The following is an 11,123-nucleotide window of genomic DNA, read 5'->3' on the forward strand; positions in this document are numbered from 1 at the left end:
TTTTTTCCATCCCCTTGTTTTGAGTCTTTGTATATCTTTAGATATACCGTTAGATTTTTGTGGATAATGTATATTTTGTGTGTTTAAAATGGAGAGCTCTATTGAGTTTATTTGTTCTGGATCTTAGTTCCAGTCCCGGATATCGTTATCAATTTTCTGTCTCGTTGAATCTAAATCTCATTATGGGTCTTATGTATCTGGGTGTTAAGATCTCTTATTATTACATTAATCCTTTTACCCTTGTATCCTTGTAGCTTTGAAATCTATTTTGTCAAATGTGAAAATTGCAACTCCTGCTTTTTACTTATTTATTTTTGCTCTCCATTTGGTTGGTACGTTTTTTTTTTTCCAACCCTTTATTTTGAGTCTATGTATATCTTTGGATATACCGTTAGATTTTGTCTGTATCTTTTGATTGGGAGATTTGGTCGATTTAAATTTAGGGTTGCTGCCATTTGATATTAACTGGCTATTTTGTCCTTTCGTTGATAAAAATTCTTCTTTATGTTAATGCTCTTTACTTTTTGGTGTATTTTTAGAAAGGGTCATACTGGTTGTTCCTTTCTGTGTATAATGCTTCTTTTAGAAGTTCTTGTAAAGCAGGCCTGGTGGTAATAAAATCTCTGAGTACTTGCTTGTTCCTAAAAGATTTTATTTTTCCTTCAAATGTAAAGCTTAAATTGGCAGGATATGAAATTCTGGGCTGAAAGTTCTGTTGATTAAGTATATTGAATATTGGCCCCCACTCTCTTCTAGCTTGTAGGGTTTCCGTTGAGAGATCTGCTGTAAGCCTAATAGGCTTACCTTTATGGGTAACTTGATCTTTCTCTCTGGCTGCCCTTAATATTTTCTCCTTCATTTCGATCTTGGTGAATCTAACGATTATGTGCCTTGGGGTTGGTCTTCTTGAGGAATATCTTTGTGGTGTTCTCTGTATTGCCTGGGGTTGAATAGTGTCCTGCTTTGCTAAATTAGAAAAATTTTCCTGGATAATGTCCTGGAGAGTATTTTCCAGCTTGAATTCATTCTCTCCGTCACATTCCGGTACACCAATCAAGCGTATATTAGGTCTTTTCACATAGTCCCATATTGCTTGGAGACTTTGCTCATTCCTTTTTATCCTTTTTTCTCTATTCTTGTCTTGTCGTTTTATTTCATTAAGTTGGTCTTTGACCTCTGATACCCTTTCTTCTGCTTGATCCATTCGGCTGTTTAAGCTTGTACATATTTCACTAAGTTCTCGTGTTGTATTTTTCAACTCCATAAGTTCATTTGTATTCCTCTCTATATTGTCTATTCTTTTCAGCATTTCATCTAACCTTTTTTCCCAGTTCTTAGTTTCTTTACATTGGGTTAGAACAAGTTCCTTTAACTCCCAGAAGTTTCTTATCATCCACCTTTTAAAGCCTACTTCAGATAATGGAACACAGTCCTTTTCCATCAGGGCTTGTTCCGTTACTGATGAGTCCTTTTCCATCAGGGCTTGTTCCGTTGCTGATGTGTCCTTTTCCATCAGGGCTTGTTCCATTGCTGATGGGTTCTGATTTTGAGTATACTCGGCCTTCTTAGGCTGTTTTTTTCCCTTCATTGTAGATGACCTGCCTTTCTAATTAGGTTTCTGAGTCGACGTTCGACTTACTGATTCCCAGTGCTGGGATTCGAGCAACCCACTGTGGTGGCCTAAATAGCAGCGATAAGACTGATGGTGCTCTTCTGCCGGGGAATCTCTGGTCTGGCTTCCTCTTGAGTCCGCAACAAGCGGCTCTGACTTCCCGGAGCTCCAAACTCCGGTCAGTAGGGGAAGCAGTCCCGTTGGCTCTGCATGAAGAGCTGCTGCTCCGAGACGCCGGCAAAACCGCTGCGGCGGCCACAAGAGTCGTGCTGGTGACCCGTGGGGCTCCTCCACTGGGAATCGGCTAATCGGTGAGTGACAAAAATTCGTCTAAAAGTGTGGCGTCGTCTCGTTCTCTGAGCTTTCACTGGGAGCTACAATCCTGAGCTGTTAGTGGTCGGCCCTAAAGCTTTTTAATAACTTTCACTCCTGCTCTAAAACTTACCTTGCTCTCTCTCCTTATGCCTTACAGCCTTCAGTCGAATTCTTTCTTCTGAGGAGGCAAGAATTGAGGTTGCCGCTGACTCATACAGGTAACTGTCACCATTAACAGTGCAGCTGCATATTCTACCAGGAATAGACGAGAGTTCTCATTGTTTACATCCTTGTCAACATTGTTTACATCCAGCATTGTCAGTGTTGTTGATTTGAGCTATTCGGTGGGTGACTAGTGGTATCTCATTGTGGCTTTAATTTGTATTTCTCTGGTGACCAATGATGTTGAATGCCCTTGTTTTTTCTCTCTCTCCTTCCTTCCTTCTTTTCTTTCTTTCCCTCTTTTTTTTTTTTTTTTTTTTTTTTTGAAACAGAATCTTGCTGTGTCACCTAGGCTGGAGTGCAATGGTGTGATCTCCGCTCACTGCAACCTCCACCTCCCAGGTTGAAGCAATTCTCCTGCCTCAGCCTCCTGAGTAACTGGGATTACAGACATGTGCCACCATGCCTAGCTAATTTTTATATTTTTAGTAGAGACAGGGTATCATTATGTTGGCCAGGCTGGTCCCGAACTCCTGACCTCAAGTGATCCACCTGCCTCAGCCTCCCAAAGTGTGAGCCACTGCGCCCAGCCAAGAATATACACAAGAATATACACATATATATGTGTATATATACATTTTTTTTTTTTTGGTCTCACTCTGTCATCTAGGCTGGAGTGCAGTGGCATACTCCTAGCTCACTGCAGCCTCACTTCCTAGGCTCAAGCAATCCTCCTGCTTCAGCTTCCCTTGTAGCTAGGACTTGAGGTGCACACCGCCACACCCCACTTATTATGTGTAGAGATGGGGTCTCCCTATGTTGCCCAGGCTGGTCTCAAACCCTTGGGCTCAAGCCTCACAAAGTGCCAGCATTATAGATGTAAGCAACCACACTCAGCCCATATGAATATTCAGTTTTCTAAACATTATTTGATGAAAAGACTGTATTTTCCCATTGAATACCTGGGTACCTTTATAAAAAATAAATTGTATATATGAGGAATGATTTCTGGACTTTCTCGTCTATGTCACTGATGTATATATTTTTCCTATAACAATACCACACTGTATTACTGTAGCTTTATATTAAACCTTAAAATAATTTAGTGTAAGCCCTCCAACTTTCTTTTACTTTTCAAGATTGTTTTGACCTGGGCACGGTGGCTGACACCTGTAATCCCAGCACTTTGGGAGACCAAGGTGGGCAGATCACTTGAGGTTTGAGACCAGCTGGGGCAGCTTGGCAAAACCCTGTCTCTACAAAATACAAAAATTATCCAGGTGTGGTGGTGTGTGCCTGCATTCCCAGCTACTTGGGAGGCTAAGGCAGGAGGAACACTTGAGTCTAAAGAAGTCGAGGCTGCAGTGAGCCAAGATCATGTTACTGCACTCCAGCCTGGGCAACTGAGTGAGGTCCTGTCTCAAAAAAAAAAAAAGATTGTTTTAGCTATTCTAGTGTTTTGCATTTCCATGTAAGTTTTAGAATCATCTTGTCAATTTCTTTTTTTTTCTTTTTTTTTTTTGAGACAAAGTCTCGCCCTGAGGCCCAGGCTGGAGTGCAGTGGCACGATCTCGGCTCACTGCAACCTCTGCCTCCTGGTTTCAAGTGATTCTCCTGCCTCAGCCTCCCAAGTAGCTGGGATTATAGGCACCCACTACAACACCTGGCTAATTTTTGTATTTTTACTAGAGAGGGGGTTTCACTATATTGACCAGGCTGGTCTCAAACTTCTAACCTTGTGATCCTCCCACCTTGGCCTCCCAAAGTGCTGGGACTGCAGGTGTGAGCCACTGCACCCAGCCCATCTTGTCAATTTCTATTCAAAAATTTTCTGAGACTATGATGATTGGGTTGATTCTACAAATAAACTTGGAGAGAATTGACCGGTTAATGATATTGAGTCTTTTAATTTACAAACAGGATGTATCTCTCCAGTTATTTAGTCAATTTCTCTCGACAATACCCTGCTCACCTTGTATTAAATCTATTCCTAAGTTTTTTGTTTTTCTTAATGCAATTATAAATGCTAATTTTAAAATGTTCTGTTTTCCAGTTACTTGCTGTTCGGTATATAAGTGAAACCAATTTTTACATATTGATCTTATGTCCTTGAAACCTTTGCACTTTTGCTTTTTCTGATAGTTTTTTTGTAGATTCACAATGATTTTTCTAAATATGGAATCATATTATTTTTGAATAATGACTGTTCTAGTTCTTTCTTCCCAATCTTTTTGCTTTTTTTCCCCTTGCCTTATTGTACTGGACTTCCCATCGAGTGTTATATAGAAATAGAATAGACACCTTGCCTTGCTCATGATTTTCGGAGGAGAATATTCAACATTTTCCTCTCAAGTGTGATAGTAGCCTTCGGTTTTTCACAGGTGTTCTTTATCAGCCTGTTAAAATTTCATTGTTTTGTTTATCACAACTGTTAATTGTTGAAGTTTGACAAATGCTTTTTCTACTTTAGTTTGGGCAATCGTATTATTTTTCTTATTTAATTCTATAAAATGGTGAATTATTAGGTCGGTGGAAAAGTAATTGCTGTTTTGCCATTGAAAGGAATGGCAAAAACTGCAGTTACTTTGGCACCAACGTAATACATGGATTTTTCAAATGTTAACCAAACTTGAATTGAGACTATACCCCTACTTGATCATGATGATTTGTATGTATTTCTTGATTCAGTTGGTTAATGTTTTTTCCTTTTTTTTTGAGACGAAGTCTCGCTTTTATCACCCAGGCTGAAGTGCAATGGCGCAATCTCAGCTCACTGCAACCTTCCCGGGTTCAACCAATTATCCTGCCTCAGCTTCCCAAGTGGCTGGGATTACAGGCACCTGCCACCACATCCAGCTAATTTTTGTATTTCTAGTAGAGACGGGTTTCACCATGTTGGCCAGGCTGATCTCAAACTCCTGACCTCAGGGCATCTGCCCGCCTCAGCCTCCCAAAGTGCCAGGATTGCAGGTGTGAGCCACTGCACCCGGCTAATTTTTTTTTTAGAGATGGAGTTTTGCTCTGTTGCTCAGGCTGCAGTGCAGTGGCGTGATCATGGCTTACTGCAGCCTCAACCTGCCAGACTCAAACAATCCTCCCACTTTAGCCTCCCGAGTAGCCAGGACTACAGGGGCATCACGTCTGGCTAATTTTTAAAAAGTTTTTTGTAGAGACAGGGGTCTTGCTATGTTACCAAAGCTGGTCTCAAACTCCTATGCCCAAGCAGTCCTCCTGCTTCGTCCTCCTAAAGAGCTAGGATTACAGGCATGAGTCACCATGCCCAGCCTGCTAATATTTCATTTTATTTATTTATTTGTTTGTTTGTTTGTTTGTTTGAGATGGAGTCTGGCTCTGTCACCCAGGCTGGAGTGCAGTGGCACGATCTCAGCTCACTGCAGCCTCCGCCTCCCGGGTTCAAGCGATTTCCCTGCCTCAGCCTCCTAAGTAGCTGGGATTACAGGCGTGTGCCACCACGCCCAGCTAATTTTTGTATTTTTAGTAGAGATGGGGTTTCACCGTGTTGGTAAGGCTGGTCTCGAACTCCTGACCTCAGGTGATCCACCCACATCAGCCTCCCAAAGTGCTGGGATTATAGGCGTGAGCCACTGTGCCTGGCCCAAGCCTACTAATATGTATATTTTTAAATTTTATGTTTGTTTCATGAGGAATATTCGTCTTTTTTTTGTAATGTCCTTGTCATATTTTGGTATCAGCACTTACAAAACAAACTGAAAAAAGTTTCTCCTCTTCTACTTTCTGAAATATAGTTTGTATAAAATTGATATTATTTTCAGTAATGTGCTATATAGGTTGGTAGTCAAAAAAGTAAAAAATAAAGATTGGTATTATCTCTTTAAACATTGCATAGAATTTATTCATAAAGCCGTCAAGGCCTGGAGTTTTCTCTGTGGAAAGTTTTTAAATGAATTCTATTTCATCAGTACATGTAGGATTATTCATATTTTCCATTTCTTGTGTCCATTTTGGAAAGTTATGTTTTCAAAGAATTTGTTTATTTTACCTCAGTCGTTACATTTTCTGAAGTAAAACTATTCACAATATTCCTTCATTTTATTTAATATCTGGATGGGGTATGGTGGCTCACACAGGTAATACCAGTATTTCGGAAGGCTAAGGAAGGAGGATTACTTGAGGCTAGAAATTCAGGACCAGCCTGGGCAACATAACAAAACTTCATTTCTACAAAAAAAAAAATAATAATTTTTTTTTTTTTTTTTTTTTTGAGACAGTCTCATTCTGTCGCCAGGTGCCAGGCTGGAGTACAGTCGCATAAGATCGGCTCACTGCAACCTCCACCTCCTGGGTTCAAGCAATGCTCCTGCCTCAGCCTCTCAAGTAGCTGGACTATAGGCATGTGCCACCATGCCCAGCTAATTTTTGTATTTTTTAGTAGAGACAGGGTATCACCATGTTGGCCAGGATGATCTCAATCTCTTGACGTCGTGATCAGCCTGCCTCAGCCTGCCAAAGTGCTGGGATTACAGGCGTGAGCCACTGTGCCCAGCCTTTTTTTTCTTATTTTTGAGACAGAGTCTTACTCTGTTACCCAGGCTAGAATTCAGTGGTGCCATCTCACCTCACTGCAACCTCCACCTCCTGCGTTCAGGTAATTCTCCTGCCTCAGCCTCCCGAGTAGCTGGGATTACAGTCATGCGCCACCACACCCAGCTAATTTTGTATTTTCAGTAGAGACGGGGTTTCTCCATTTTAGCTAGGCTGATCTCGAACTCCTGACTTCAGGTGATCAGCCCACCTCAGCCTCCCAAAGTGCTGGGATTACAGGAGTGAGCCACCACGCCCAGCCAAAAAATTTTTTTAATTAGTCTGGCATGGTGGCAGGCACCTATGGTTTTAGGCACTTGAGAGGCTAAGGCAAGAGGATCAGTTGAGTCCTGAGCTCCAAGCTGCAGAGAGCTACAGTCGTGCCACTGCACTCCGGCCTGGGCAATGGGCAACAGAGCAAGACCCTGTCTCTTAAAAACAACAGCAACAAAACAAAAACAAAAACTGTGCAATCCATAATGTGGTGATATCCCTTCTTTCACTCCTGATAACGGCTATTTGTGTTCTCTCTTTTTTTCTTATCAGTTTTGCTAGGGGGCTATCAATTTTATTTATGTTTTCAGTGAACCAATTTTTGTCTTGATATTTCTACATCATTAATATTTATTATTTTTATTATTTCCTTTTCCTACTTCTTTCTTTTTTACAGGCTTAAACTGGAAACAGACAATGAACTTTAAAACTCTATCTTATTCCACTGGGTGTGGTGGCTCACACCTATAATCCCAACACTTTGGGAGGCTGAGGTGGGCAGATCATGAGGTCAGGAGTTAGAGACCAGTCTGGTCAACGTAGTGAAACCCTGTCTCAACTACAGATACAAAAAATTATCCGGGTGTGGTGGTGTGCGCCTGTAATCCCAGCTACTTGGGAGGCTGAGGCAGGAGAATCGCGTGAACCTGGGAGGTGGAGGTTGCAATGAGTCAAGATCGTACCATTGCACTCCAGCCTGGGCATCAGTTCGAGACTTTGTCTCAAAAAAAAAAAAAAAAAAAAAAAAAAACCATGTAATCCCGGCACTTTGGGAGGCTGAGGCGGGTGGATCACGAGGTCAATAGATCGAGACCATCCTGGTCAACATGGTGAAACCCCGTCTCTACTAAAAATACAAAAAATTAGCTGGGCATGGTGGCGCGTGCCTGTAATCCCAGCTACTCAGGAGGCTGAGGCAGGAGAATTGCCTGAACCCAGGAGGCGGAGGTTGCAGTGAGCTGAGATCCCGCCATTGCACTCCAGCCTGGGTAACAAGAGCGAAACTCTGTCTCCAAAAAAAAAAAAAAAAAAAAAAAATTATATATATATATATATATAAAAGTTAGCCAGGCATGGTGGCACATGCCTCTAGTCCCAGCTACTAGGGAGTCTGAGGCAGAAACATCACTTGAACTTGGGAGGCGGAGGTTGCAGTGAGCTGAGACTGCGCCACTGCACTCCAGCCTGGGCACGGTGAACAAAACCAAGTCCCTGCTGTCTGAGGGAACATGCATGTCTTTTCATGTTTCCCTGTACAGGGATCAGAGATAGGGTAACCCTCCTGGCCTCTTACTCCCAGGAGGTTGGGGACAGCCATGGGCTCCCATCTATGAATTGGATGGAATTGGGCTTTTGAATGGCTACAATCCTTGGGGATTTGTTATTTTCCTTCCTCTCCTCCTCAGTCACTCTTAGTGTGTCTAAGTTCTTTGCTGTTGTGTTGTTTTTGTAGAGACAGGTGTCCCGCTGTGTTGCTCAGGCTGGTGTCTAACTCCTGAGAGCTCATGCTGTCTTCCTGCCTCAGCCTCCCACAGTGCTGGGCCACTGCCTAAATTTTATTTTATTTATTTTTTTAAGACAGAGTCTTGCTCTGTTGCCCAGGCTGGAGTGCAGTGGCACAATCTTGTCTCACTGGAACCTCCGCCTCCTGGGTTCAAGTGATTTTCCTGCCTCAGCCTCCTGAGTAGCTGGGATTATATAGGTGCCTGCCACTACACCCAGCTAATTTTTTTTTTTTGAGATGGAGTCTTGCTCAGTTTCCCAGGCTGGAGTGCAGTGGCACGATCTCAGCTCACTGCAACCTCTGCCTCCCGGGTTCAAGCAATTCTCCTGCCTCAGCCTCCTGAGTAGCTGGGATTACAGACGCAGGCCACCGTGCCGGCTAATTTTTGTATTTTCAGTAGAGATGGGGTTTTATCATGTTGGCCAGGCTGGTCTCAAACTCCTGACCTCAAGTGATCCACCTGCCTCAGCCTCCCAAAGTGCTGGGATTACAGGTATGAGCCACCGTGCCTGGCCCTACTGCCTACATTCTTAAAGGTGGAGGAGGAGTTTTGGCAGGAAGGAGGGATCATTTGTCAGATGCTACAGGGAAGTAGGTGAACTGAGGGAAGACACTGGCTTTGGCATCTTAATGAACATGATGGGTGTAGGGGACAGAAGCCACACTTCAAGGAGGCTGGAGTGAGGTCATCCTGAAAGTTTGGCAATGAAGGGAAGAGGGGACAACTCTGCGAGGCAGCATGGTCAGGGGACAGTATTTTGGGATGAGAAAAGCTTTGGTATTAGGTTGAGGGGAGACAGACATACAAAGAGAACTGGGTAACTCTCAGAGAAAAAGCACAGGACATGCTTCCCAAACGTCTCAGCTGTAGGATCCTCTTAGAAACCTCTTTTGGCCGGGTGCGGTGGCTCACACCTGTAATCCCAGCACTTTGGGAGGCCAAGGTGGGCAGATCACCAGGTCAGGAGATCGAGACCATCCTAACATGGTGAAACCCTGTCTCTATTAAAAATACAAAAAAAAATTAGCTGGGCATGGTGGCACGTGCCTGTAATTGCACCTGCTTGGGAGGCTGAGGCCGGAGAATCATTTGAACCTGGGATGTGGAGGTTGTGGTGGTCAGAGATTGCCCCACTGCACTCCAGCCTGGGTGACAGAGCAAGACTCTTGTGTCAAAAAAGAAAAAGAAAAAGAAAAAAGAAACCCCTTTTGTAGGGGTTATGCAGCATTATTCAAGGTGGGAGACACCCTGGGCCTACCCACTAGTCCCAAATCTGAGGGTGAGTTTGGAGTTAGAGACGCACAGGCCTGCAGCCACGTCATTATCCGGGCTCCCTCCAGCAGCAGTTTCCAGATTCTTGCGGGCTTATGCTGCCACCTGCTGGAAGTATGATAAACGTGGCGACAACCATTTGCAGAAGAGAACAATCACTTTTCTAAAATGGCTGCAAACCCCATCAAATCAGAAACTAGAGACAGTCAGCAGGGAGGACTGTGACTTCAGTCCCTAATCGCAAGCCCTGGTGTCTTTCTGGCCCTGCAGGGTAACCACCTTCCATCCTCATCTTCATTTTTTTTTTTAGCTTAAGTTTCATTCTTGTTGCCCAGGCTGGAGTGCAATGGTACAATCTTGGCTCACCACAACCTTCGCCTCCTGGGTTCAAGCGATTCTCCTGCCTCAGCCTCCTGAATAGCTGGGATTACAGGCATGTAACACCACGCCCAGGTAATTTTTGTATTTTTAGTGGGGACGGAGTTTCGCCATGTTGGCCAGGCTGGTCTCGAACTCCTGACCTCAGGTGATCCACCCACCTTGGCCTCCCAAAGTGCTGGGATTACAGGCATCAGCCACTGTTCCCAGCCCTCATCTTCATTCTATAGGAAATTGGCACGTGATTAGAACAAGCAGTGAGAAATCATAGGACTGGACCATCTCTACTTTCCTTAAGGAATGGAAAAAAAAAAAAAAAGAATCAAGAGATAGGAACCTTAGTGTCCTGCCCTTGCCTTGCCTCACAGCAAGTTAGTAGAGTGGCTGAGAAAAAAGCCCCGCTGCTGAGCATAGTAACAGCAAGTGCCTCTTTACCAAACAGCAACTTGATAGAAATGCAAGCCCCACCTTGGGAGCCATGAACTCCTCCTTCAACTCAAGCCCTCCCTTGCACACAGCAAGGGAACCTACCAACATCTCACTCCCATAGGCTCTGCAAGTACCAAAAAAGCAATGGCTGTGCTGCACCAGAGCCACCAGCAATCCTGGCTCCTGTTCCTAGATAGCCAGCCTGTAGATTATTGCTTACTTTAACTGATGGGCCTCCCAAAAATTGCAAAAAGAAATCATCTATGAAATATTGTCACCTGACTGAAGGCTGCAGGGGACCAAGGAGAGTCCTGGAGGCATCATTTGATAGATTCCAGAGGACCTAGACACCAAGGTCACAAGGTTTTTCATTTTCTGTTACCCAGGTTGGAGTGCAGTGTTGTGATCACAGCTCACTGCAGCCTCCAACTCCTGGGCTCAAGCAATCCTCCCACCTCAGCTTCCTGAGGACTACAGGCTTATGCCATCATGGCCAGCTAATTTTTATTGTAGAGATGGGAGTCTCACTCTTACCTAGGCTGGTCTCAAACCCTCTCCCCACCCAGGCTTCCCAGGGATTACAGGTATGACCCACTGCACACAGCCTCACAAGA

This window comes from Callithrix jacchus, chromosome 6, assembly GCF_049354715.1.
Source record: "Callithrix jacchus isolate 240 chromosome 6, calJac240_pri, whole genome shotgun sequence".
NCBI lineage: Eukaryota > Metazoa > Chordata > Mammalia > Primates > Cebidae > Callithrix > Callithrix jacchus.